This window comes from Anopheles merus, chromosome 3R (genome assembly GCF_017562075.2).
Source record: "Anopheles merus strain MAF chromosome 3R, AmerM5.1, whole genome shotgun sequence".
Classification (NCBI taxonomy): Eukaryota; Metazoa; Arthropoda; class Insecta; order Diptera; family Culicidae; genus Anopheles; species Anopheles merus.
The window spans coordinates 18,695,709-18,718,394 of record NC_054084.1 but is presented as its reverse complement, the minus strand read 5'-3'; the positions used below and the strand labels follow the sequence as shown (position 1 = coordinate 18,718,394).

General features: G+C 43.9%; 1 protein-coding gene across 3 annotated transcripts in view; it reads right to left on the bottom strand.

The window, feature by feature from the left end:
- LOC121596143 (rho GTPase-activating protein conundrum) overlaps positions 1–15,750 on the bottom strand; it is a 56,862-nt gene extending 41,112 nt beyond the window's left edge. For 2 of the 3 annotated variants that reach the window (XM_041920822.1, XM_041920821.1), the window contains exon 1: positions 15,511–15,750. The gene's annotated coding sequence lies outside the window, so the exon portion shown is untranslated. The remainder of the gene's footprint in view (positions 1–15,510) is intronic. The other variant, XM_041920823.1, reaches the window with a different exon arrangement.
- Positions 15,751–22,686: the final 6,936 nt, after the last annotated feature.

Sequence of the window (22,686 nt, the reverse complement as noted above, 5' to 3'; positions counted from 1 at the left end):
GAGCACATTTCTTGCAGCTAGGCGAGCAGTACCGACTACGCATCGAACGTCGGAACCTACATTGCCGCTGCTGTAACTTCTACCCCAGCCCGACTCTCCTACGGGTTCGCCCACCATCTGTCCATTCTTTGTAACGCCATCGAAACTGGATTGGCTAACCGCGTGCCGTTGTCGACGTCTCGGCAGCTCAAAATATTCAGATGAATACAGACGAAATGAAATGCCTACTACTTCAGACCAGACTCACAGAGGACGGTCATAAAATAGGCTTTTTTATAGCAACTTTTATCATCCTGCGGCAAAGACAAACAGATCGAACTTGTGAAACAGATTAATGGCTGCAGCACGTTTGTGGGATGGACAGACATAAGCGGTGGGTAAGTGGATGCGAGCGAGTTGTACTGCCTCCCCGGACGGCTTGGCAGTATCAGGTGACCATGACACACGAACTACTTACATACGGGCAGGTTGGTGACGTAAGCAGCTCTAGCAGCAGTATCTTGTGGATTGGGGTTTGGCAAGAACACCTCCAGGCTGCAAGTGAATTAAAATATCTCCCCACATCCCTGAGCAGTCACCACTATCTGGTGTTCCAATTCTTTCCCACTAACATTTTCCAGAATTATTCAAAATTTAACTCGGCACTGGTAGATTCTCGGAGTTAGAGCGTGCTCTGCCAGTTCTATTACCATCGGTGAGTCTAAGACAAGCGTTTGAAAGAACTCGCACACAGACGCAAACGAGTTTGACCAGTTGATCGAGAGCTCTAGCTCGAGAGATCAAGCTGTTTGTTCGACAGTTTGTGTCCGTGGGGGTTGGGGATTAGGCCCGCAGCATGAGAGGCAGCAGCAATGTGGGAAGTTGATTAAAATACGCTCGTGTGCACTTGTGTGCACCGCCGTTCATAGTTCGTGGTGTGCCTACTGCACACTCCACAGCGCGCCTGTCCAACAACCACCTGCACACGTGCCGGTTCTGTGTCACATTATCCACCAAACAAAAGTGCCCGAGCTCGCGCGCGCGCGCTCACTAGTCTGTGTTATAATGTCTGTATTCTCTCGGTACACCTCGGACACCGCGGGCACCACACAACACACCTGCACCGACACACACCGAACAACAAGGTCCTCTATTTGATCGAGCGTGCCCCCGCGGGCATTAAGCGTTAAACTAAGCGGATGGTAATTATCTCTCTTGCTGGTTCCGCCGTTTCGCTCAAGCGCGGCATCTACACGGCAGAGCGCGGACACGATACGGGCAATCTTCTGGATGCTCCAAGAGAGGATTATAGCGTGGTGACTTTGTTGAAACCATCGCTACAAGATGCCGTTTGCCACCACAAACAGCAGTAGCAGTGCGATGGCCGATGCAGCAAACAGAACACCGACAACAGCACCGTAGATCCGCAGTGGCATCTGTTGTGTTGTGGCTGTACACTGTGTGGCGGTAATAGCCGACAATCCCTATGACAATCCAGATGCCACTGCAGAGTTCGTGACCATTTGACCTGCCGAGCAATTACGGCGACGGAAAACAGGCGGCGTTCGGTGCATGGAAGCAGCAGAGTCTATAATTTTCTTGAAAGTAAAGAGCTCTCCCGACCGCCTGGCTCTTTAGCGAGAACGTTTCCTGTACCACGTTCTGCATCGGCTTCATCGCTCATTATCTAGAGTTCTTTTTTGGGCCTGCAAACAACAGGATCTTCTGGCTCGTTTACAATCCGTTTGCTGTCGGTAGCGATAAGTAGCGAGGCAGCATACACGGAAGCTTCTTATTAAAATCAAACAACCAATAAGAGTTTGCGCAGAGCTGGGTTTTTGAACTGCAAAGCTTCAGAGAACCCACAACCGCAGTTGGGGTCAATAAAAGAGTGATTCATAAATACTTCCGCCATACGAAGCTGACGGGGTTTTCCTGCTGCAAACGTCAGGTCAAACATCTTTAGATCTTTGATTGCTGATTCAGACTCCGCCGAGCTATCGCATGGTATCAGAACCCCATAAAGAACCAATCGATGACTAATGAAACTTCGCACAACGGTGGCTTATCAGTAGTTTCGCCGAAGGCACTCGCTTTCAACAGCTAAAAGCCGATTAGCAGTAGCTTCGTAATGACAAATATATATTAACTTTAATCTTCCACATCGGAAGCTTAAAAATAGCTCGGAGGCATATATTTTATCAACAGTCTAGCCATAAAATGTATCTTGTATGCCAAACTTCGTCTCGTAAATTCTACCATTTCATTGACAAATACGTCAGCGGGGCCTGGCTGTCGTCACAGGACAAACAGCACACAAACAGCGTTTTGGATTTCTCATCGTGTGCAAAGGCGTCTTCAGTCTTTGGCGTAGCCCTCCGCTTTGCCTCCCCTGGTTGGGTGCGAAATGTGTATTTGTATTTACCTTAATATTTCCCCCCCCCCTCCATCGCCTTCAGAGCCTCTCACCCTGCAAGGTGATAGAATAGCGCGAATGTAAATGAGTAGCGCACCCCCCTCCGAAACTCTGTCGAGTGGGTGAAACGCAAGACACCGGGGGGGAATTGGGGACGTGACAAACAAACAGGCAATGTCGCCGAAGTCGTCGTGGTTGTCGTCTTCTGATTGGAATGTGTCACATTTGCATACCGGTTTTCTGCTGTATCGATCGTCAGCTCGAAATGAAACGAACAAAAAGACAACATACAGACACACCGATCGTACACCGCCAACAGAACCCACCTTCGAAGCGGATCGAAGACGGTCACTCGAAACGGATCACGATCGGTCCATCGTCCAGAGTCGCAGCGTGAGGTGAATCTCATTAATTTCTTCCACCACCCGCCGTCGTCTCAACTGGCTCATCACCACTCCACGCGACTAGGCCGGCAGGAAGGTCAGCCAGTTCGTAAAACAAAACCCCCAAAAATCGTTACTCTGACGATCGTCATCACGCGAGATTGGAAATTGAAACCTGCCGGCTGGACCCGGCTGCGGGACCTGCTGCTGATTTGCCACGAACGCACGGCATGGAAATCGATCGAGTTAGCTACTACCGGTCTGGAATGGTTCCAAAAATAACTCTCTCTCTCTCTATCCCAACGTCGTCCAAAACGCATGTCGCGCGATGTGCCCTTGGTAGGAGATAGGAACTTTTAAAATCCAGAAATTCCAACCACCACTCCAGACCAGACCAGGTTTGCAGGATATTAACACCGTGCAAACAGCAGCGCAAACCGTGCATCATCTTTGGAGGCCGGATCTTGAAGACAACGCTTGGGCATACACGCTCCTTTTCGAACTCACGACCCGGGCGGGCCTGCCCGGTGCGATTTGCGTTATGAATATTCATCTCACTAAAAAGGTACATACAGGCCAGGTGATTTTGTCATGTACCATTCTCATCAGCACCAGCGCGGTGTGCGTCCTAGGCAAGATCCCTATCGACGGTACAGCGCAACGCACGAATTGGCCAAACGAAACACGTACGCAAGCTGCACAAAGTAGCGTCTGCCGTCCTTTTATTGTAACTATTCTGAACAAAGTCGCGCATACGGCATGGCATGTTCGTCTCTAGATAGAAGAAATCCATAACGTAGCCGCTGCAGAGAAGAGCAGAGAAGAGCAGAATTCAAAACATGCCAGAGACTGCGGCAATCAATCTTATCTTTGCGCTTCACTTCATGAAGTGTACATTAGGAATATTAATATTAATGCCGTACAAAATATGCAAACGTGCGTCACATTGTTTTTGCTGCAAGATTCTTTCCACTCGCATCGGTAAGCTTAGAATGTTTAGCATTATTAGAATGTATGCATTATTGAAAACATCGTCCATAATTCAACTAGCATTTTAGTATATTTTGCATACGAAAGAATAATGCTACACCTGTTTGCGGTACCTTTTGCCCGAAAAAACAAATCTGAAGTATGGCTGAGGAGACTTTACTGCGCACATTAGACAGCGCAGATTTCCCATCCACTGCGCTGCGCAATTTCGAATGATAAATCGTTTCACATTAGAAACCAATAAGGCCCATTTAGGCGGAAGATGAAATGGTGATTTGCCCTCTCTCATACGCTGGTAGCTGTTGATCAACACGAGACCTTGAGCAATAAGACGACAGCAGAAACAGGTGCCTCGCGCATCAACCGTAAGACACGCGGGAAACGCTTGTGGTGTCAGCAGCGGCAGGAAGACAGCAAAATCGATTGATCGATCATTTATCGAGTGAACAAGGGACCGAGAACGTCACGGACCGTCAAAGGCAAATAAATCTTCCACATGATCCAATGCCGACGCTTTGCGAGCCCTCTGCAACTTCCTGATTACACGAGCCTCTCACTCTTAGGTAAACACTTCGCTCCGTTTTAGCGAGCTGGAATTCGGTCGGTTGTTTATTCTAGCGTGCGCAGGAATTCGATACGGACACACGTTCATCCGACCTTCGGAATTATGATGGTGATGATGATGATGATGATGGGAAGCACCAATCAAAATATTTACGGCCGCAACCAGTTGAGCTGAAGCCGATGATTATCACTTCAGCAGTTATCGGCTTTTCTTGAAGGTTACTACCACGTTTGAGCGACGGGGCGAAACAGGGGGGCGATAAATCAACTGTTGAGTGTATTTTTAGTGAATGATCTTTATATTTCTTTTTTGTAAGATTGTTACATTGAACCTGGGGAGGGAAAAATAGTACACAGCATATCTTAAACGTAAACATAGCTAAGATAAGACGTGTTGCTCGACCTTGCGCTCGCAGATCCCCCCACAGCAGGCGATAAACGATAACCTACTTTTCATCGGTACAGCACTATCTCATCTCGGGTGTTGAATGTGTGGAATGTTTCGTTCACTGTTTCTAGATTTGTTGACAAAACAACTAGTGATGTCATCGGTGACTGAAGCTACTTCAAGTAAAGAGCTACTGGCCTGGAGCTAATAGTTGCTCCCTTGACAAGATGAATGATTTATATTTAGATGTGACATCAAAATAAAACGGGAAATTCAAACAATGTTCTGAAGAATGCTTTTAATTTAATAGCCAAAATTTTTTAAACACCTTCCAAATATTCGAAAGGCAATAAAAACCGCAAACCAACGACAAGCAACAAACCTTTCCCCATTCCTCCCCCACAGAGGAAGCCCACAGAGGCCATAAAAACGATCGCATAATTGCCCGAAATTTAGCACCGACCACCGAAACAAATCTCAGATCAACCTGTTTGATTTCACTTTCACCCCTCGCAACTTTCCTCGCAGCTAATCAGCCCGATGATGATCAGGATGAGCTACGCAGTCCAAAAAAACAACAAAACCAACCGGCTCAGTTACACCCACACTGATGAACAGCGGAGATGAAAACTTAAAAAAGCGATGAAAATTAATGAAAATCAAGGCCATAGAGAGTCACCGTAGTCAAATGATGAGAAAGGAAAAACTCCATGCAACTCCATTATCACCTCACAGATGAACTTTGCGATGGTTGGATATGCGCTTTTGGTTGAAATTTTCTCCTAACCAGCGTAGACCTCCCCACCAGGCGATACAGATCGCACGATCTTTTCTGGAAATCATTTAAAGCTGAAGGAAAAATTCATTGCTCACGCCCGGAACAAATTCAGCACTATCCGCCAACACCAATGTCCGGACGATTTTTGGAGCGTGAAAGAAAAACCACGCTTTTCCAGCACCACTGAGCACGTTGAGGAGAAATTGCCAAACATTGTTTACGGGTGGCATTTTGGTGGCGACCAGGTTAAAATGTTTGGATGGAAAGAGAAACCTTCTCCTCGTATCGGATCATCATCATCATTGCCCGTGGAAAAGGTCAACCCCCGAATTGACCACGGGCCTCGGCGATGGTTACCCACCGTGGAGAGAGAGATGTAGCGAGCACGAGATCGTCAAGATCAAGTCCGGTCGCAAAGATGCTGCCAGGCTTGGTCGAATTATCATAACATTGAATAATTCATACCGACCCGGCGATCGCGAACGGTTAAGGGCGCTTCGCGCGTTGCTCAAGTGGAAGTTACCGCACCAGGCGCCTTCGGTGAGGAGGGGTCACTTAAATTCAATTTCGCTTTTCGCTTTTGTCTAACGCAGGGCTGCCGGCACAGGGTGGAGGTGCGGGTGTTGTTTTAATCTCTCGCATGTAAGTTTATTCCGAAATTCAACACGAGCGGGCAGGTTCGGCGTTCATTTTCGTTGCGTTTGCCCGGCAACCACTTCCGGTGCCGTTAGGTTGTGAAATGAAAACATTTTCATTTTCAACGCCATGCGGCGCGCATTCGTGTGAGCGCGCGCGTGCTTGAAGGCGAGAAACCACCCCCTGGGAGCCGGTGAACGAACGGAAAAGTGCTTTTCCCAACCGGTCGGTGCATCATCGTGTCGTGTACTTTAGTTTGTTTTGCACGTTACTTTCGGGTGGAAGTCGTTTTTGCTTTAAATACTGACACTTAACTTCCAATTCACTTTCGCGTGGCTAGAAGTCTGCTGGAGCTTTCTGTGTTTGAGTGTGTTCGGCGAGCGTTCAATTAGCTTTTTGGGTGCGGGGAAAAGCAGGTAACGCAGAAGAAATTGCTTGGGAAAATTTTAATGCTCTCCGAAATGGGGAGGAAGCTTTTCTGCGCGATGGCAATCTTAATTTTGGACACGCAGAACATTCACAATTAAGCTTTCCCTCTTTCGGTGCGGAGAATCAGTTCTAAGTCAGCGATTGAATGCGAGCAATCAGCGAACGCGTTAATGGATTCTTTCATACTGGATCTACCTGAAAGAATCACTTTTAGCTGATTTTTACACCGTTCTTAGACATGCAAACACTTTGCCATTTTCTTATTATCCAAAAAGTACCGTACTGAGACTAGAGTGGTTTTTTTTTATGCTGAGAAAACTGAATGTGCAAATTGGAGCTACCGGCAATGAACAGTTCAACGACACAAGCGAATGAATAGACAGGGCATTAGGTAATCAAATAAAATCAACAAATTATAACGGTGCGAAAATCAATTCGATGCAGATTTTTCAAGGGAAATTCAAACTCTTCAGAAATTAAAAGCCTTTTTTATGTAATTATGTTGTTTGTTTTGTTAGTAGTAAACATGCAAACTTTCAAGCGGAACTAGTGAGTTTGTGTTTGTAGTTAAGAATGCACAAGCACAACAGAACACCGTTTATAAAAAAATAGTAAAAAAGAGTTAAACATAAAACAAGTTATTGGAAACGACCTGTTTCAAAGTAAACATCCGTGTTTGGTTTTCGAAATGAGTACTAAATTTCGGTCACACTGGTACTAAAACCAGAGCCAATCCATTTTCTATTGAGTACACATGCACCCGCGCCGGTCGCCGATCTTAATGTTTAATGTGTGTGTTTTTGCTTTTGTTTTGCTAAATCCATAAACGATCAAACTAAATGTGCGCCAACTGCGCCAAATGCGCACCGCGTGCTCTCTCGGGCACGCACGCACGTGACTTCGATTTTAGTTTTGCCTGCCGACCACCACCGCCGAGCCAAGCTTTCGCCTAAAAAACTTTCACACATTTTGGCGCACGGTGCACGCGTACGAAAACTAAATTATAACCGCCACCGCCAACCCAACGCTGCATCGACATATCGAGCGCGTTGGTACCAACAACAAAAAAAGCACACACAACGCACACAAAAAACCGAAAAATACGCGCGAGCATCATTTATATTCAGTTACACTTTCTCCTTCCACACCCGCAGTATTGCAAACACACACACACACACGACGCCCGCTAAGGAGGTTCACGGCGCTTCCGCTGTGCCAGGTGACCAGGATATGGTTGAAAGCGCGCGGCTGACCGCGTTCGAGTTTATTTTCTGCATCGGCAAATCGGGATCGTGCGTACCTCCCACAACCCGCAAGGGTTACCCATCGAAGGGGCTTGTGGATTTACTTAGTGTGCTGGGTGACCGAAAATACGCTAGCAATACTAAGTGCCCCCGAGTGTCTGCTGGTTGCTGTTTTGAGGATTGTTTTTGCAGCACCACGGTGGAAGTGGGCTTCGAAGCCATATCGGAAATCGGTCCGAACGTGTCAACTGAAACAGACAAAAAACAGTGCTGGCCTCATTGCCGATTCCACTGCAGGTCGTTAGAGCACCGCATCAAATCCAATGAAAGATCGATCAAATGGCCACGTGAGTTGTATGGCTGATTCGTTTGCTTATTTTCTCTTTCTCGAAAAAAAAAGCTCAGCAATATTGTTTTACGTAGAAGCAGCTTCTTCAGAGTGTTATTCAAGGCATTGCCAAGCTTATTTCCCTTGAGTCCCTGAACGTAATGTGTTATATTGCAATATCAAGGAGCACTTATCAGAAGGTCCAATGTTAAGTATTCACCTTTCATGCCAAATGTCGTTCATTTAAATCGTCAAAAATTGGATAAATGGACAAGCTTCGGCTAACCACATTAATTATTAAGAAGAAGAGCTCACCACTTTCTGTTAATTTATTTATTTTGGCCAGATAATCGTAACATTTGTACAACAGTATTTGAGGAGCAATTACGAACAATAAGGATTTTTCATCAAAAAAAAATGTCATAATTTGGTATAAATAGTAAAGAAAAGTAAAAACCATAACTGCTGCATTATCTTTGAATTACCAGCAAATTAATGGAGAATCATGGGTTACCAACTGCCATTTGATAACTTAAAACTATCAACATACTCTCGAATTCTTCAAACTTGAACTCATTTTTTGAGATAGTTTTATTTAACTGATCAGAGCAAAATTATACATTCAGAGATAAGTAGCCGAAGTTATCAAAATGTCGAAGTATTTGATAGGAACTAGCAAGGGCTTCTTGCCTGCCTGTAATCCACTGGTGAAGTGGACTTGGCTTTCAGTGACTTATTGTTACCAAAGCTGGATAGTCAAGTCCTACGTATGGAGACACGGTCTATTCGGGGCTTGAACCAATGATGTTGTTGATTCGTACAAGTTGACGAATGTACCACCAGACCGGCCCAACTAACAAAGACATAAGGCTTATAATTACCAACACTCAACCTGTTACATTAAAGCCTTTGCATACAAGCGTATATTGAATCTTTCTACCGGTGCCACTTTTTGGTATGGTTAATTGATATGCCCTCATGTAACAATTCACATGCTCCGGAAACAAACACCAAAAAACACACAATTGAATCGGAAAGCAACCACTCAATCGGCGGAGTGAAATTGATGCCAATGAAAAGCACAACTCACAAGTGTTCGCTTTTGGGGGTGAAAAGCAACCATCCAGCTAGGCCAAAAAATCCAGCCAATCAAACATCGTAATGCATTTATTCATTTACAAGCCGTCCCAGCGACTGTCATGTTTTCCCCCGAAAACAAGCACACATCCACCAACTTTCAACCTACTTGTGAACTTGCTAGATCGAGGCGTGAAATCTGCAAATAAATCCGACATCCCGGGCGGAACTGCCGGACCAGGCCAGATTACCCATCGTTCCGGTACTAATCGCCGCACGCGGTTCGGGCCGCGAAAACACCTTCGATGAGCTCTCGTTTAGTAAGTGTTTATATGGTCGTGGCAGTAAGTGCTTTCATAAATAGCATCGCCACACGGCGGCCGGCCGCATGCAGGTGAAATGTGGCAAAATTAGTTCCGCGCCGAAGAAAGCGCGGCCAAGAAATTGCGATTGCGTGTGAATGCATTACGCCGGGGGAAGGGGGGCATGTGGAGGCACACGGGTATTGTTTTATTTGCCGCCTATCTTTATCACACCAACACACACACACATACACACGCCCACACCTCATCGTAATGCACTAATTAATATGCAGTGTGCGGCTTTGATGTCGCTGTGTGCCGGTTTGTTTTTTTCGTTATGTTTTGTGCCGGTGGTATGGCCGTTGGCTCGTGATGAATTTTGATTGGCACTGGTGCGGCGCATTGAGGGCTTTGCGAATTATTGTACCCCACGCGGGCTCGGCCGCTAATGCCTTTTTGATTATCGAATCAGAGCCCGATAAGCCTGATGTGCTGGATAATGCAAGAGTGAAAAAATATAAACAAGATAGCGTATGTTTTCACCTTATGGAAGAAATAACTGGAATTTATTAATTGTAATACATTTATATATTCAAAATTTCGTTGCTTTATTCAATACAATATTTGACAAGCTGTTCATAAGTTAGGTTTACTAAAAAAATATCAAAAACGTAGATTTAACGTGTCAAAAAACCTCAAATATCAATTGATGTTGTCGCTTCCCACACGACGACCCTAGGCAAAAGTTTGCCAATTTGCCATGAAATACAACACATACACACACAAAAAAAGCTTTCCAAGCCCTGACCACACCCAGGCGCGACATTTTTTCGTGTGTAATAAATGGCAGAAATTAGTTTCCCGCGATCGCCCGCGCAAACATTGGAGCGTCGCTGTTTGCTCTGCACACCGCAACACACAAAAACGAGCGCGAGCGCGCGACGTGCGATTTGCGGGCCAATTTCGTTCGATCGATCATACGGGCGCGGAACGGCGCGCCAAGAAAGATGATACGCGAAGCCAATTAGCATAAAGTAAGAACACACGAAAAGTCGTCACTGTGAGACGACGCTGTGAGAAAGGAAAACATCACCACGGCAAGGTTATCTCTGCCCCGCGCGCCGCTGTTGTGACCGTGGCAGTTAAGAGCTTATTGATAATCACGTCAGTAAATATGTACGAAACATTCCATTCCTGCCCATCTGTGAAGCACCATTTGTGACATTGTGGCAGCGGGACACCACACCCTGAAAAACACGCGAGTTATGCTTAATCGATCATGCCGAGTAGTGTACCGAGTGATCGCTCAATCATACCCTGCCATCCAACTACGATAAGCGGAATCGTGGCTCTGGTGTCTTCTATCGCGGGATGACAGAGTGGATTAGCCAATGTTTGACTCGATAGTGTCTCGATACCTGCCGATAAGCTATGCTCCTACAGTGTGCCTCACATTTGGGTTGAGATTGCGGAACAATAAATGAAAAAACGTAGCCACAAATATGCTCCATTCCCTTTCCGTTGGCGACGACCTACAAACCAACCGACGTCTCGCAAGAGACATACTGCCCTGCTGCGAGCGAGCGATCGCATGTGAGATAAAATCTTCGCGCGTTTCGAAAGAAGAGGTTTTGAAGAAAAAAAAATTGGTTTAAAAATTACAACCGACTCGATCAGTGACTACGAGGGTTGGACACTCTCTCGACACCCCAAAACTACCGAAGCGAAACAGGTTGTTTGACAACTAGGTGTATGTGTGGGGGGGGAGAAGTGAGGAATGGAAGGCAACATGGAACAGGTTGATCGTTGCTTTAGTTTTTTTTGTATGTCCTCCTCCCTTACTTTCAGCATTCATTTCTTCAAATTAAATAATCTGAGACACGGGTGAAGTTTTCTTCGCGCAGCATTAAAAAAGTAAGGCTTAAAGAGCTCACAGTCGCTGCATTCGCTGTGTCCCTGGGGAAGGGAAGGTTTCTTTATTACGATGCTGAAATCACTAGCGCAGGGGTAGGCGGTACGGAAAATCTACGTGAATTTCGGTGTTAAACATCACGCACCGTAAATTGCACCGACAGGCTGCACCGCAAGCCAGAGGGTTTACTTAAATTAATGTTGAAGGACGGACAAACGGAAGGGTGGAAGAAAAGTCTCGCGAGTGGTCAATTATTTTTAAACTTTTAAAAATAAAAATAACATCCTATCCACGTCCAATCCCGGTCGTACCAAACTGGAATAACAGCCGTCCGACAGCCCTCCATTTCATCCTTCCTTTTGGGAAGGTTTTGGACAGGGCAGGAACTTAAATGCCATTTTGGAAAATTTTAATTAAAAACAATTCTGCACTGGCTAATCCGAGTCCTCGAGAAAAAAAACTCCCGAAACATCGTATGGGTTGCAAATAATCTCATCCCGCGGGAAAGGGGTAAGCGCATATTTTGGGTTTTTATCAACCGACTCCTACGTAAAAGGAAAGAACAAGTTTTGCGATGAAATCATTGATAAAATATTTTGGGCATATAATGTGTGCGTTCCTGTCCATCTGCCACCTGTGTCTGGTGATGCTCGAGGTTTGTTTTTCTTATTCTTCGTCATCTTTTCTTCCAACAAAACCAGACACAGAGAGCTGACACATCCTCCACACCATCAGGTTACGCATAATTTGGTCGTGCCTCTAATCCTTTCCTCCCCATTTATCATGCTTCGGTCCGCAAAACAACTCACGCACCTTCGCAAAGCAAAGGCAAAGATGACCGAACATGGTTTGACAGTGTGGAGTGTTTCAAACGCATGGAAAAGAAGACAGCAAACATGCTGCTATGCTGAGAACCTGTCACACATAAGAAAGGCGTTACGTTTTTCGGTCGTTTTTCTTTAGAAGAGTCGTTTGGGAAACAAAAAATAATTTTACCTAAACCTTTATCCACTGCAATTGCTCCTCTGTATTTGACTTTATCAAAAGACGCTAGTGAATGCTTGTTTTAGCATTCCATGCTCCAAACACCCCTACGTTGAGAAGTGCCAATTATCGGGAACTCGAGAAGGCGCGAAACTTTATCACTTGGAATCTCCTTGAATGTTGGTAAAAGGTGTACGGGATTCGGTGCGGGAAACCACACTCTCTCGCATACACACAAAAAGAAACAACTTTTACCAGCGTGCGTCCTTAAATAGGACAAAATGTGCCCCCCTTGGGCAGCGAGAGAGACAGAGAGACTGAGCGACTTTGATAGCAGGAAATTATGTCACTCGGGGAAAGGAATTAACCAATTTTGCCTGCTCAATGCTCTATGTCTGAAGGGATAATGATACAATTTTGTTTTATAGTTATCTTCAGTGCAATTTATTTATTTGTTTCACTCTGCCAAACTATTGAATTATATTGTGTTTATGCATGAAATTCCCATTTTTGTCTGCTCAAAATTTGTTGTACTAACATTCACGAGATTCGATGTAAGGATGGCAATGCGATTGTAGAACTAAACATTGCCCTTGACAACTGTACTACTGAAGCATTCCATTAGAGCGTGTTTAGAATTCCATCTCATTCATAAATCCAAATCCTTTTCCTATCAAAAACAAGCTCGTTGTATGTATTTTGGTTTTGAAGTATCGTTAGTAACAAACTCTCCTGTCATTTTGCTATAGTTCAATGATTAAACTAATCGTAAGTTAATCGCAAAGAATTACTAGCATCAAAAAACGGTCACACTTGAACGAAACGGTTTAATTTATTTGCGTTACCTGAGCGTTCCCAATTTGTCACACAGTCGGAATGTGCACAGAACCGCGTGACGACGACACTCAGCACGAAACAAACGCAAAAAAACGAAAACCCCGATAAGAATTCAATTAGCAAGAGAGTTAAGATTAGACGCCGCTGGAACATGCTGGTGAGTCTTTTGTTGAAACAATTCATTTAAGACGACGGTGGGTGGACCCTTCCCCGTCGATTCCTCGCGGTTGAGCACAATCTTAAGTTATCAGATAAGGTTGTGTACGGCAAGGGTGACATACAGCCAAGGGTGACATACAGCCAAGGGTGACACATTGCGTACTTACCATTTTTTGGAGTGCTTCAGCCCGTTGTCTTAGGCAAAGAAAAATACATCGATGTTTTGTGTACTCCCGCTGAAGGACCATGCCATGGAGCGTTGTCTCGTGGAACACCGCACTTAGAACGCGATCACAATCCCTTTACTTGTTTCTAGCCACTCGCTCACCAGGAAGGCAAAGACCTTCAACCTTCTCGCGCCCAAGAGCAGCACAACCGAATAGAATGTGAACACGACTTGTGTTCATTGTTTCGAACCAGCTCTAATTTTAATTGCACTTACTGCACCATGGCTAAACACTGGACACAATCAGCACCACTACCACCATCAACAGCGGGTGCACTTTCATACAAACAGTTTCAGTAAACACTTACACATTAGAACACACATATAAATAGCTCAAAACTAAAATCCCGTTTCACTGGAATGTCACTACACGGTATGGCACGGAGCAATATCCGAAAAGGGCAACCGGTTGGTTTTTTGTCAAACAACAAACAACTGTCGAAATCTCTTCTTCGTTCTCGCCGTTCGCGCGCGCATTTGCGTGTTTACCTTCCTTTTGCGCTATCAAAGCGCTATCCAGCGCGGAACCGGAAATGGCCACTTAAAACCCACTCCAACGCACTGCCGGATAGTAGCAGAAGTAGTTGTACCAAGACAAGACAGTGCTCAGTCCACAAAGAACAAAGCATACCTTTGCACAGCCCACAGCCTGCTGACGGGAGTACGGTACTTTTTGTGTGTATGTGCACACGTTGCACATAAACAAAGGGCAACCATCCCTTTCGGTGGCTGCAGCCTGTGGGGCTGTGTGAGGTACCTGTTGCTACTAGCACGCTACGGCACCACGCGATAAATGTCAATCAGCCAACCAGAGTCGCTAGAAGAGAGCTACTTGGATGAGCTACCCCGGTGGTTACCAACAAATCGGTCCCAAGTCAGGCGCCAAGCCGAAAGGTAAACGAATGTTGCTTAGCTCCGCCAAAGAATGCGCGCCCTTTTCTTTCGTCTAGCAAGCAAAAAAGCATTCTCCCTATCACAAAACGGCTGCTCGCAGTTGCAGCTCACTTGACGTGCTTGCTGCCTGCCGCATAAGCACGCTCTCCCACCCCTCCGAACAACGACATTCCTGTGCGTGACGGATACTTTCACAAATGGAACCCACCCCAATATAAATATCGCTTTCGGTTTTTGTTTTGTTTTCGGTTGCTGTTGCCGTTTTTTAACCATACACTCCTTCGATATCCCGATGCACACCACCACCAACACGAAAACCGGGATGAATTCGACAGCGCGAACAAAACGGCATGCATGCGTATGCTGCCATACGCAGCAGAGACCATTCCTTCGAACCTGATTGTCACTGTGTCACTGCCACAGCATCCGGGACCCGGGCCCGGGAAAGGGTGAAATTTATGCGCTTTTCACTTTCACGTATGGCGCATAGGGTGGCGCGTGAGTGCTTTGCATCGATTCACGCACGAACTTCCCGTCCAGCAGCACAAGATCGTTTGTAAACAGTGACTCCTCTCCACCCACAGTAGTAGGTTTATTTCTGTTCACCTTTAGCTGCTTAGCTTAGCCACAGTTCGCCGACGTTTGACATATTGACGTTCTCGGTGGTATTAAGTGAATGGGGATGGGGATTTGGACTTTTTTTTCTAATTCTATTTTTCCCCTCCACTTAAGCAACCGCGCAATGACATCACGATGTGCACGGTACACACGACGGACGCAAAACACTCTCGTACGGCGCACACACGTACACTACTGCACTCTCGCTGCTACACAGAAGGGCTCGACACATGGATAACCGCAACCTGCCCGCGAACCCCCAACGCGCAACGCGAAATCAAAACAAAACTGTACAAACAACACAACAGTGCGCGCACAACACGCGCAACAAACGGCGAACCTGACGAACAAAAACAAGCACCGTACCTCTTTCGCTGTGGTTAGATGGTGAGCGGTAGAGAATGGTAGAAAAAAAAAACACTCACAACAAACGTAAATACACTAACGTAAAACTGTGGCTTGAAGGGCCCGCGTATGTGTGGCCCGCTGCTGAGCCACGTTCGAATCGGAGATGAGTGTCGGCGAGCGTGTGCGCGCGCGCGGAAAGCAAAAATTCGAGTCCGTCCTGGCGAACGTTTCGAACTCTTCTGAGAACCGCCGAGCCCGAGCGCGTACACTTGACGCACCGTGCGCACGAGAGGGCTGGAATTGCGTTTGCACGGCGGGTTGGACGGAATGGGCCTGATGGTCAAAATTGAAATTGACAGAAACATTGGAATAATTTTACTTTCTAGTAATAGCAAAGGTTCTGCTAATGATCACTTTATGTTATTGCTTTCCCAGACACGAATGACGACAGTACATCAGTCATTCATATCATTAGACAACAATCTGGAGATGTTTTTTGTTGAATATTTCAAATAAAAAACAAAGCGTTCTAGTTCTTAGTGTGAACTTTTATAGTTATATTTATTTGACGTAACTATTTAGGGCTTAAAACGCGCCAGTTTTACATTTCGGATTACATTATACAGGGGTTTCCTAGTCAGTTTCCAATTTAAACGTTGTTATTCAAGATGTTAATCCACATGAATCTGATATTTCATTTCCATCATCAAACTTTTTAAATTTCTTCAGCATGATTTTCAACACGTCTCGAGCAACATTGAGTTTGACAGTTCTTAGTGATGTATTGAAAATCATATGTAAAAACTGAAATTTCGTGATGAAGCAAATACACCATTTGACAGCTGTTGAAAAACATCTTGGAGGTGGTGAATAATTATGTGCACATTTGAATATGACTTGGAAAACCCTGTAAGCACTCTCGACGTCGATATGTTTTTGTATTTTAAAAACAATTTACTTCTTGACAGTATTGAAAAATAAAAAAAAAAACTCTATGACTCTGAAAAATAGAAGTTTCATTCTGTGAATCTAAATACTCTTTTCTGAATCATTCCTGAAACATTGTCTTTATTATTTAACATTGAAACCTCATGTACGTTTAGGTATACATTCATTCACTGTACCGTACTTTTATTGCTTTCCATTCGATTGTTTATCCAAACTCTCAACAGAAAACAAAGTCTGCAGTCAAGGGCGTACTAATATGCCAACGGATCATTTTAAATTCAAAAAGCTCCAATCAAAATAGATAAAATATAAATGAAATATTGTTATATGTTTGGGATAGATTTTGAACCGCAGCATAATCAATATAATTGTTTAAAAACATTCAATTAAAACAGTTTGAACGTAAATGATTAATGAAAAAAGCTGAGTATCAACCACGGTTTAGTCTTAATAATTGAAGTTATTTCAAGAATATATTTTTGAAAAGAGCCACTATGAAAACACCAAAAGTTATCAGACAGAACAGAGTAACAAAGATATTGACTAGTACTCCTCATTAGAAAAGTATAAAATAACAGAAGAACATAGAATTTTCTTTTGTCCGAAAAGTGGTTTTCTCCCATAGTGGTTCACTAGCTCTCTTCGCTCACAATTCCTCACGATTACATTCACAGCCCTACCATGCTCAGCATGAAAGAAATACAGCATACGGTGGAATGCTTCTACCAAGCAGGAGAGCCAAACATAAGCCGCACGGTGTGTGTGTGCGTATTCAAGCATTGCGCTCTCGCGCTGTTGGGCCATACTTCTCTTCCCTTTTGTATACACCTGTGCGGCACACATGCTTTGATTATCAAACACGCGTCCGCACTCTCTTCCACTCTACTCACCCTCTTCCCTTGCTGCGTTCTTTTCCCTTCGCACTGGTGCGTTCCAGAGTTTGGTGCGTTTTGAGGTGCGTCGATGTTTTCGATTTTCTTTTCCACCGTTCCTTCTTCTTGCCAGCCGTTTCAAATCGACCGGTTAGTGGACCCGGCCGAGGCCACCTTCGCTTCATTCATATCTATCGCTGAAAAGCGTTCTGCTTATGCTTTTAATCCCCTATGCTTCCCTGAATGGTTCACTATCTCGGGCGGTTTTCCAGAATCGTTGGGCGACGCAACCAAGAAGAAAGAGCAGCGATCGGTTGGAAAAGCGATAGGGAAAGCAGTCCGAGGGAGCATCCACAGAAGGGGGAAGCGCAGAACAAAGAAGACATAAACGTAAGTGAACGCTTTCGGATGCTTTTGATACTGTTCGGATTGTTGGATGGTCGGATGGTAAGAATGAAGCCGAGCCTGGGCATTCTTTGGCCAGCTGTAATAATTGGCGCTCAGATATAAATTGCTTCTTCATATTTTCCTTCACTTTTATTTCCCTGTTATTTATGATGCAGTGTTTACGGGTACGATAATATGATAAAGAGTACAGTTAGGAAAGGCAACATAATAGGCTTCCGTTGGGGTGGAGCGAAGAAAATAGCCAAACAACCAAATGAATCGCTTCAGAAAGGTTAGGTAAAGGTTGGTATCTTCTATTCTTTGGTTTAATTTTAATTGCTTTTTACGCTACCATATCCGCAAGCGGCAGACTGTACGGAGATCCGCAATAATTAGAAAAGCAACCGTACTGTTATGCTACAGTTTGATATTTAATGTCCAAAGTGTAGCAAACATAGCAGGGCGAAAGAGAAAGACTTCAATGTCTGTCTGCCTTTTGCTTCCAAAAATACGAAACGACCGGATGTAGGTAAATGAAGCAATCAGTGTTCAGTCTTGGGCACTATCTAAGTATGTTAATAGAACGGCATGATACTACAAAAATTCTTATGCAATCGCCAGCGATTGGCCCATTATACTTATCTACGCCCACTTTTGGCTGCACTTGTTGCAATCGAACCAAGCCCGGACCGAAAACCAATGCAATTAGACAGATGGAATGCGTAAAGTTGATAAGGTGTGCGTTTTTTTGTTGTTGTTCCACATCTTCCATTACGGACCTTTTTTCAAACGATCCCCAAGAATGTGCACATTCCGACAATATATCTAGGTCTACTTTCCGGAAATATGATGCAACAAGGGAACTAAACTGATAGAGACCAACCATAGCAAACACAACTATCGATACACCCATTTGAAAGGAACTCCCCCAGAAGTCTTTCGCTTTTGTAACAAGAACTGTTGAGTGGGGCAGTTTCTACGCCCAACGAACGATCCCGCCATGTGTGCAGCTAGTTGCCCGTTCGCGATGACATGGCGAAAACAAAAGCCAAGAGAACCCGACAAAAAAAGGAAAGTCTATCAATTTCCAAAACCCGTAAACCGTCCTGTCTAACTGGCTAACGATACGCGGTTTGTTGCTCTGTGGTCTGTGTCCCCCATCAGCGCTTCTAATCACTCTCACAAAGCGCCGCCAACCCCGGCCAGACCCGGCTGGCTAGACGCAGACGGCTGGCTGCAAGAAAAATGACCCCCGGGGACGATGAAGGAATTTGCCAAAATTGGACATACGTTTGTCGGCTTGCCGGCTAGCGACTAGCTCCCCGGGGTCGCGTACAAAAAAAGTAAAACTGACCCACTATTTTCACCCAAATTTGTCCATGCGAGTCGTGTCGAGTGTCGGGTGGAGATTTCGCTTCCATTCGTCAATGATTATGTTTTCCGATTCGATTTTAGCCGACAGCAATGGAGTGTTCGGATAGAGTTGGAGCAAACCATGCCTGGTCCGGGCATCCTGTGTGTCTGGAGTTTGTTAATGGAGCGTGTGCTATAATCACCGAAACTTTGTGTAAGCCTATTTGCACGAAAGCGGTTCCCCTAGTAACCTGCTGAACGTTGCTGAACGAGCCTGATGCTGGATCTAGAGGACACTGGATATAGGGGATTTGTTGGGCGAGTACAGTAGATGACAGTAGTTTAGGTGCATCAGGGAAATAAATGGTTGTATAAAAGATCGATTTCGAATAACTTGAATTTTGATTTAAGTTCTGACCTTAGCATGGATATGTCAATTATGACTCAAAAGAAGTGAATTATACTAAAGGCCTGGATCGTCTGATGTCATTCTTGTGACGATTACAGCTAAACAATCTTTATCATTTTGAGATTTTTATACATTCTTCTGAAATTTTGCAATCCTCTTCCACATAATTAGAAGTTGTTTTTTATGTTTATGATATTCTTAAACTCCTAGAAAAAAAACTTCAATATTAACATTTTTCGCGTTCGCGTCAATTTCAATTGAAGAATAGGGATCATTTCAAAATTATTAGAATAAATAAATTCAGTATTGAAGTATATTTAAATTAATCCAAAGTATTCTACTACTCAACTAAACTTATTCCTGCAGACAATGTTTCTGACCACACTGTAAACAAAACGAATGAACCGACGCGAGTTGCATGGCATGGCCCATGGCGCACTGTGCTGCAACCTCAAAGGCCACACCATTATTGACCGGTTCGATTTACTGTCAAAAAAGGCCGGTGGAACAGGAAAGCAGAAAGAAACTTCAACTCCCAAAAAAAAACCTCCCGAACGGGTCAGTTAATTATAAGCGCATTAGGCGCGTTCACCACATTGCACCCTTCATCGCTTTTCCATCCTTCCAGCACCATGTGAGAAGGTGATGCGAGGTTACGGGCCTCCGAGGTTCGGGAATCTTTTGAATGACTTCGACTTCGACCGGTAGGAAAAGAAACAGGGAACCGCCATGTGTGGGTTGTACGCCGAAAAATGTCTCGAAAGCCTCGTATACAACCTGTGTACAGGCTGGACATTCTCCCTGTGCAGCGGTGCCCCACCGAAAGGGACTCGTTAATGAAGCGACGCAGGAAGGTGATGATATCATCTCCCGATCTTCCAGCCTTCGCGTTTTTGTGTTGGTCGATCGATAGCCGATGATGGTGATGACAGTCCCCAAGGGTGGATTGAAGATATGAAACTTCAATCAATGTCGTACCGATAAGCCGTTGGCGCTCGTTTTCGGGGGTGGTTCAGGGCAACAATTAAACGCCATGCACGCCCGTACAGCCCGTGATTTGATTGTCCCTTATTTATCGCTCCAAACTCCACGCTGATGGCTTGATCGTACGAGATATGATATGAAACATCACACGTGTCCTTAGCTTGCCTGGTTGAAGGTTTGTTAATTGTCTCAAGAAAGCATTTCCTATTGGGCTGGGAAATGTAGATCGGTTTGACGACTTCCCCTGTGCAGTAGAAGCGTTTCTATACTCTATCACCATCCACCATCGTAATCGTAGCGGTTTGTATTTTTTTTCCACTCCTGTCCCTCATAATAAGCGACACTTCTGTAAGGGTACGCCCTCATCGACCGTTTATGGTGTGAAACCGGATACTACCCGTTTATCGGTGCGTAAAACCCCTTATAACGGGTGAGGAAGCGGTGTGGGGAAGGGAGAGCGGGAAGACGCGTTAATAACATTCCTGAAGACAGCAACGTGTCACTGCGAAACAGGAAATCGATCCAGTTTTAACGGCGCAACATAAAGACATCGTTAAGAGAGTTGTTTTCGGTTCGACGAGCCAAAGGCAGGAATGTGGAGGTTTATAATTTCGGTGTTTACTGTTTGATAAGGTTTATGATATGCATGAAGCAGTTTCAGAGGAGTGAACTATGATGCTTTGAAGGTTGTCTTCATTTGCACTGATCGTGAAACAATTAAAATATCGTATATTCATACAAATGTTGTTATCAACCATAACAATTTTAATATTTTTTTATCATTATATCATAACAAATTCTTGCTAATAGGTTGAGCTTCATTATTTTTGAACACATTTTTACACTAATTTTTTAAAATGAATATCTTCACTGGAGTGTATTATTTTATTCAATATTGTTTGAGAAATTAGATTTTAATTTTTATTCATTACAACGTTAAAATATGTTTGCTTGTTGTTTGCTTGCTATCAATAGGTAATTTTTCAATATTACTTTCATTGACCTCTCCGTTAACTGGACTTTTTAAGGATATGCTTTGAAAGTATTTATCGACTTTTACTGTGTATTGCTTTAGAAATTCTGCCCCCAAAATTCCTGGGACATTAAGTGTTTTAATTATATAAAATTTTATTGGGTATGTTGACCTACCAATATGTAAGTTAATTAGAATTGAACCTACTGTGTCGGATACTATTCCATCAAAACTAGCAAATTTTATATTATCATTATAATCTATTGAAGATGCCCCAAGCTCTTTTGCCAATTCCAAACTTAGAAAGTTAAAGCAGGCGCCAGTATCAATTAAATAATAAATTTCTTTTGCTCCCATACATTTCGATAAAATTTTGGCCATTAATTTACCGTCTTTAATATAATCGATATTAAGCAATTCACTCTCTTCTACAAAATCGCTACATAAACCGTTATCATATTTATTCTGATGTTCTTGATATGAACCGAAGAAGAATATATTATTTTGGTTTGTAGGAACACTAGTGTTTTTATTAAGATTGACTAGTGTTCCTTGTTTTAGTTTTTTTTATTCACAGTCGGATTATCGGATTGTTGATGATTGTGTGAGCTGTTAGAGTTATTGTAGAGGTTGTTTTGAGAAGGCCCTTGTGTAAAATTATTTTGAGGTATTGTGTTTTGTGTGTTATTGTTTCTATATGGTGTAAAGTATCTTCTCGGGCGTGAATAATTGTTATTAAAATTAGGAGGATTAGTATTATGTGTTGTACTGTTGTGTTGGGGTATCCCAAAATTATTAAAATGTGAATGGTTTAAGCTACTGTTACCATTATCGCAGCGTTTTCTACTATCAGTGCTACAATCTACATTAGGAGCAGTTTGGTTATTTGGATAGGTGTAATTATAGCTGTTTTGGCACGGGTTCATGGAACTCTCATTGTTGTAAGTTTCGAAAAATTGCGTGCGGTTTAATCTTTCCTCGATCTTTCGGATATGTTCGATTTGCACTACCTCTTCCTGGAGATATTCCAAAAGTTCATCAAAACTGAGATGCTTATTGGTTCTCGCAAGAGTTTTTAATTCCGGGTTCTTTAAACCAGCCAAGAAATGTATTTTTAAGTTTTTAAGTGTGTATGAATCTTCCGTATTTGCTCTATCGTTATTAATAATATGTTCTTTAAGTTTCATCACTCTTTCTTTGTATATGGAAAAAGGTTCATTGACCTCTTGTTGCAGCGTCTCGACTTGCTGGAAAATGGCTTCCAAGCT